The following is a 6,751-nucleotide window of genomic DNA, read 5'->3' on the forward strand; positions in this document are numbered from 1 at the left end:
GTAAGGTCACTGTGGCCTTAGACGACCCACTTTCAAGCTTTTGTGACCGAAGCATTAGTGTCCCAGCGTCTCCATGGTTTCCCAATATACTGGGCAGGTTAGTGGGGGTCTGAGAGTGGAGACTATGGCCAGAGGGTCGCTGGGGGATTACCTTGTGTCTGTCTAATTGAAGACCGAGCAATTATTCCACATGCAGTCAATATGTCTGTTTATCTCAGGATGCTTGTCCTTGCGTACCTAACGTGCAATATAGACTACGTGCATAATTAGCGTAAATTAGAATGCGAAGGTTGAGTACTCTGGGGTAAAGAGGTGCTTTCGGATGATTGTGTACGAAATCGCTTGCTTTGTTTTGGGGGAAACATCTGTATCGGGAGAGAGAGAAATCATCTTCGTATCCAGTATTCAAGATGGCTTATGAGAAATCCTGTCAAAACTCCGAAGTGCACAAACACATATCTCTCATTCCATTTCATATCACCTTTGACCTCCACAGCACAGACTACGTAATGCTTGACCTCGTCAGCAAGCCCGTGACCTTCAACCTGCTCTGAACCAACTTCGTGGATTCTGAGTGCCACTTAACCTTTGATCTCCTCAGACACCCAGTGTAAGACCTCTGAGTTTTCGTCCACAGCCAAGTGAAACACTGGCACCTGCTACAGTGTGTGTCTAACTGACCCTTATCATGTACCCCAGTCTCGTTAACTTCCCACCTCCCACATGGTAACGGTGTGAGGCACGGCCGGCTTTCTGCTCTATGTACTTACCAGGAAATCTACCGTGACTGCTAGTAACTCCAGGACTTTACCAGTAAGTCTACGATAACTAGTGAGCAACTACGGAACTTTGACCTACTCCACATGACCTATGTGATCCCCGACTCTTAACTAACGAGAGCCAGATGATACTATAAACCTACACTGTGACCTGTGCACACCGTTTGCAGGCCTGGAAGTCTCTCTCTCTCTCTCTCTCTCTCTCTCTCTCTCTCTCTCTCTCTCTCTCTCTCTCTCTCTCTCTCTCTCTCTCTCTCTCTCTCTCTCTCATCTCCTTTTACCCTTCGCGTGCAACCTGTTTACCCCAGCCTTTCCCTGCACAAGAGATGGGACCTCTCTTACATTACCCTACACGGCTGTGTGGCAATCTGGAGGGATGTGGAGGGCGGATGCCACCACAAATATTCCCCTTCAAACCAATGTTTACTTCAACTAGTTATCCCCTAAGGCAGCTTTCCTTGCTGATTCTGGTGCCTGATAACGAAAACGTAAACACAAAAATCAGACTTCATTGTGTCTGCTTATGTGACCATGAAAGTATGATTATATTCATGTGTGCAGTTTGTGGAAGTTTGTAAGTCTATATGTGTTTGTGAGAAAAAATAAAGGGTGAACATACCTTTCTGCAAATGTGACAGCTTGTGGTCGTATGTATGCGAATGGGAATGTGTTTTTGTTTAGATGTGTGTGTGTGTGTGTGTGTGTGTGTGTGTGTGTGTGTGTGTGTGTGTGAATCTTAGGACTAGAAAGATTCTGAGGGTAAGAGCAGCGAATTTGCGTTAACAGGAGCTGAATAAGAGAGGAGCATCGCAGGGAAGGTGTGGGAAGGCCATTACTGCATTGCCTGCAGGCACAAGCATTGTTATCTGCACGCACTGCAGAAAGGATTGCCAGAACTAGATAGAAAAGCAGACACAACAATTTTCTGATCCAAATCTTAAGAAAAAAAAATAGAATTTTAATCTGGTATTCATCGTGAATGATAATGAAGAGAACTTACCTTAGAATATCATATTTACTCATACATTTTTAATTTACACTAAAATGTTAAAATTTTTTTTTTTAAATGCATCAGGAAATAAATTAAGGTCTTTGTTCTTATTGATATGGACACACACACACACACACACACACACACACACACACTACTTGGATCCTACGAGTGTAGATCTTCCTCCTCGTACTGTAGAAATAGGTAATTACACACACACACACACACACACACACACACACACACCTCCGTGCCTGGCGCTCTCTTAGCCACACTGAATGCACACGACCAATGATCACCATTCATCAACAAACTGCAATTCTCCCTCCAAGGTTTACTTAACGTGTGAAGGACCCACCTGCAGCACGCTTCAGGCTAGTAATGTCGTCGGCCTTGGGTACCTCCCTCACGACAGCATTTCCCATAACAACCTGTCATTTACTGGGTGAGCCAAGAGTAATAGGCGTGCGGAAGGTGGGAGATCATCTGCATTGATGACAACTTCAAACAACTGCCAGACGTATGATGCTCTCACACCCCTGCCAGACGTGTGACGCTACTGCACTTTTGCCATAAGCGTGACGATGGCTGCACCACTGCCAGACGTGCGATGATTTACACACCTGCTAGCTGTGTGACGCTGCTGCACCTTTGCCAGACGTTTGATCTTGTTACATCTCTTCCGAAATGCATCCCGGGTGTTATGGCGTGCTCATGTCCTAATTCTCTCTCTCTCTCTCTCTCTCTCTCTCTCTCTCTCTCTCTCTCTCTCTCTCTCTCTCTCTCTCTCTCTCTCCTACCTACTATATATACATACCTGCTTAAAATGTATAAGTCTGGGGAAAGCAATATGTCAAAGCCTTTTACAGATCTGCATTCATATATCCTGGGAGTGTGCATTTAATGGTTTTAGTGTAGCTCCGAGTTGCCACACTTTACTGCTTTTTAGTATATATACATTTTCCTTTAAAGTGCTTTACCAAACACTGCTGATGTTGTTTCATCCATATCATTAGCTACGCTACCGTGACCGGCGACAACATATGTGTATATGTGACTAATGGTAGCTTGATCATTATTAACGAACAATATCCATAGATCCAACGAGAGTAAAACATGCCATTCTTAGTACAAACGAACCGCTTATGTAGAAATATAACCACGTTCCTCAGAAAACACGCGCGTCATGATCAGTTCTTTGTACAGTGAAACACATACACACATGAAAACACACGTTCGTGCATACAGTATTTACCTTCGTATGTCTTGTCGTACTGGATTATAGCCACCCAAACTGTGAGGTCTGTGAGTGGTCAGTCATCACAAAGACACCCTCACTTGTCTCTCTCACGTTCAAGTAAGGAGAAACACCTACTTGGAACACGGGTCATGTCAGCCACAAGTACTTCCCTGAGGACAGAGTTGTCCACCGTATCCTCTCCATTCATCTAACTCCGGGTGAGGTAAGAGTAATAGACAGCAGGCGGCCGAGCATCATCCCGGTTAATGACAGTGTTGAGCATCGTTGAAAGGCATGGGACGCTCCCGCCCTTCCAGTGGCGGGTGAAGCTTCAACGCGACTGCCAGACGTGTGACACTACCACGCCTAAACTCGTCACACCATAACAGACTTATTTAACCCCTCACTCACGGAGGGTAAGGTATTTAGACTGGGAAATGGCACCTCATATATCAGAATAGAGATGAGAAATGTATTTTGATTTCCCATCTCCACTTCGGTATCTCCCTTCTCTTTATGTCGCTCACTCATCCACTCCAATTGTCCAAACCATTTCAGCAAATGCTCTTCAACTCGCTCAACTATACTATTCTTACAACTTTTCCCTCTTCACCTCGCATATTGTCATCAAGCGTTTTATTTCCAACGCATCCACCCTCTGCCGCGCTTAATGATCCAGGGCCCACGCCTCGTATCTATACCAAACCATTGGGGTTACTATACCATCAAACATACCAATCTTTAGCCTCACCTCTCTTTAATCCTCAATACGCCAATGGCTAATTTCAGCTTCCATGGTTCTATCCGACACCATATCCACTCTCAGGTAATATACATGATCCATATGCACACACATGGTAACGACCCAGCCATCAGAATGGTGTAGATTGCCGGATCTCAGTTGGTGAGTCTGGTGTAGACCCTCGGTGAAGCATTGTTGATACCTCTCCAGAAGTCATATCTTCTGGAAAATTAAATCCTCGGGAGCTCTGGGGATTTTCATAACTCGTGCTGAATTAGAGAAGAAATTCATCTGTTTCCAGCGGGATGTAAGCAATTCTCCTGGGGTGTGTTTGCACACGAGTTGACTACCTGAAGATTTATCAGTTTGAGCAGCCATGACGTTGATTTTGCTGGTCATGAAATGCGAGCAAAATATCATCATTCTTATTTTTCTACCACCCATAGTTCATACTTTTCATCTCATTTTTTTCTAACCTCAGTTAACATCACGATAAGGGAAATAAATTGGTCGTCATAGTAAGAATGATAATAACAATAACGATAATAATGATAATTATTATAACAAATGATAGTAATTGCTATGATATTAATGATGATAATATGTGTAGAGAAACCATGCAGATCCTTCCGTCGCTTGGAGGCCCACAGGGTGAATGAGGCAACTTAGAGAGAGAGAGAGAGAGAGAGAGAGAGAGAGAGAGAGAGAGAGAGAGAGAGAGAGAGAGAGAGAGAGAGAGAGAGAGAGAGAATCATCCCCCTTACCAACTAAACGTTTCAACAAGAATAGGCGACAAAATCTTCCTCCAAGGGATGTATGAGGAAGTGGCGTTTGACAAACATGGGATTGGTTCTTCACTACCAATCCCTGTCTTTAAGTGAGGTGTCTCGTTATAATGGGACAGGCTAGGGATAACTGGACTATCATGGAGACTGGGAGTTATGGAGACACAAGTTCTTGGAATACATACAGGAAAATGTTATACCATCATGTCGTGAAATACATTAGTATCAGGGTGGCTGATATATCCTCATTACTCGATCTTATCTTCACACATAGTGGCATGGCCATCGAAGCTGTCATATATGTTGCGTCAAATAGGGGAATTCAACATGTCCGAATTTCATCATATGATGAACAAGGACACAAGAAGAGCAAAGGAAACACACTGTCTGCAAGCAACTATTAGACCTGTGTGCACCTGCATGGATGAGGAAATAATCAGCAAACTGTTCAACACTTACAATGAGCCGAAGCTAGAACACCTTTCTCAGATCTGGGAAAAGTTCGAGGCTTTGGATTTCTCCATCGTGGAAGAGAGAAGAGCAAAGGGTGACCTGATTACAAGCTTCAAGCCAGCATAATGACGTAGACAGTGAACAGTTTTTCGAAGGATACGAGGATATAATGCTGAAATTCTGAATGTGGACAACATTCAGAAATTTTAAAAAGTTGTATGATCGCACAGAGTTCAAGAAATGGGACCCATCAGTGCAGAATTCCCTCCCAGTGCAATACACATGGGTAATCACACACACACACACACACACACACACACACACACACACACACACACACACACACACACACACTCGAGATGTAATGAGTAAATCCTGGGAATAAATCTGGCGTGGTGGGCAGTTTAGCGTGGGCTGCTGTGTTCCCTGACAAGGCTGCCTCTCTAATGTGTTCAATAAATCTCTCCCACACGCCAGAGATTCATTTACGTGAATTAATGAAGTTGTTCTTGTCAAGTGCGAGAAAACTCATTTGCAGTTTACCTCCTTCCCTTATGAGCTGAGCAGCAGCAGGACAAATGTCAAAGAGCATCTTCCTTCCATTTGTTTCAAGGTATTCCCAATGGATTTATATATATATATATATATATATATATATATATATATATATATATATATATATATATATATATATATATATATATGATATCATTCATAATTCATATACCTTATATACATCTCTCCATGATATTTCCTTACAATACTCTATGTCGTGGTGAGTGTATATACAATTAAGTGAGGCAAATGACTTGGCTCTGTGATATGCTACATATATACACAACTGCTGTACTATTTCTGGCTCCGCCCCGAAGCTGCCAGCCGTGTTTTCAAGATAATTGGTTACCTGACACTCGTGCCTAATGAAGGTGCTAGCTAGGTATCAGGTATTTCTGCCAGCATGATTACATCCCAACACCGATGCTATGATGATCGTAAACCGCACTTAATCTTAGACTGTTACTACCAAACCGAACATAGTATGGCATTGTGTTGCCCTCCTGGTGGTGTGGCGCCACAGGGCGAGGGTGTGTAAAATTACCCCCAGCAGAGGTAACACTACCGCAGGACGATGCCCTTTTAGAGTATATTGTAAAGCAGGTAATGTGTTCAACCAACCTTGCTGCCTCGGGTTAATAATCTTAATGCGTGAGGCTGGGAGCCGTTGATGATGGTATTTTGGGAACACACTAACCTTGGGCGAGTAAACGAGCCAAACCCTCGTTGATCATCGGGCACAACGTATTTCTTTTGTCTGTATAAAATACCTGATCTCACGTTGCATCGTGTGTGATGACTAGGTGTGTGATGACTAGGTGTGTGTTGCAGGGAGAGAGAGAGAGAGAGAGAGAGAGAGAGAGAGAGAGAGAGAGAGAGAGAGAGAGAGAGAGAGAGAGAGAGAGAGAGTCTTCCATGCTCGTGTTGCCTCGTCTTTTATTTTTGTTATGAATGTATGCCATGTCTTGATTGTCTACGAGAAAGGGAGTTCCGTTTCTAAGAAAAGAGGGGACTGGGTGGATTTTCGCGTATCTGAACTGCCAGAGAGCAATTGAACCGCCGACAGTCATCACCGTGACCCGTGTGGCAAGTGAAGAGGGGGAGAAAAGGATAGACTTTTTTTTTTTTTTGCGAAACTAGAAGTAGAAGTGAATCTGACGATGCCTAAGAGGGTATAAGTCCAGATCTGTAACCCGGTCATAGACT

This window comes from Panulirus ornatus, chromosome 38, assembly GCF_036320965.1.
Source record: "Panulirus ornatus isolate Po-2019 chromosome 38, ASM3632096v1, whole genome shotgun sequence".
Lineage (NCBI taxonomy): Eukaryota > Metazoa > Arthropoda > Malacostraca > Decapoda > Palinuridae > Panulirus > Panulirus ornatus.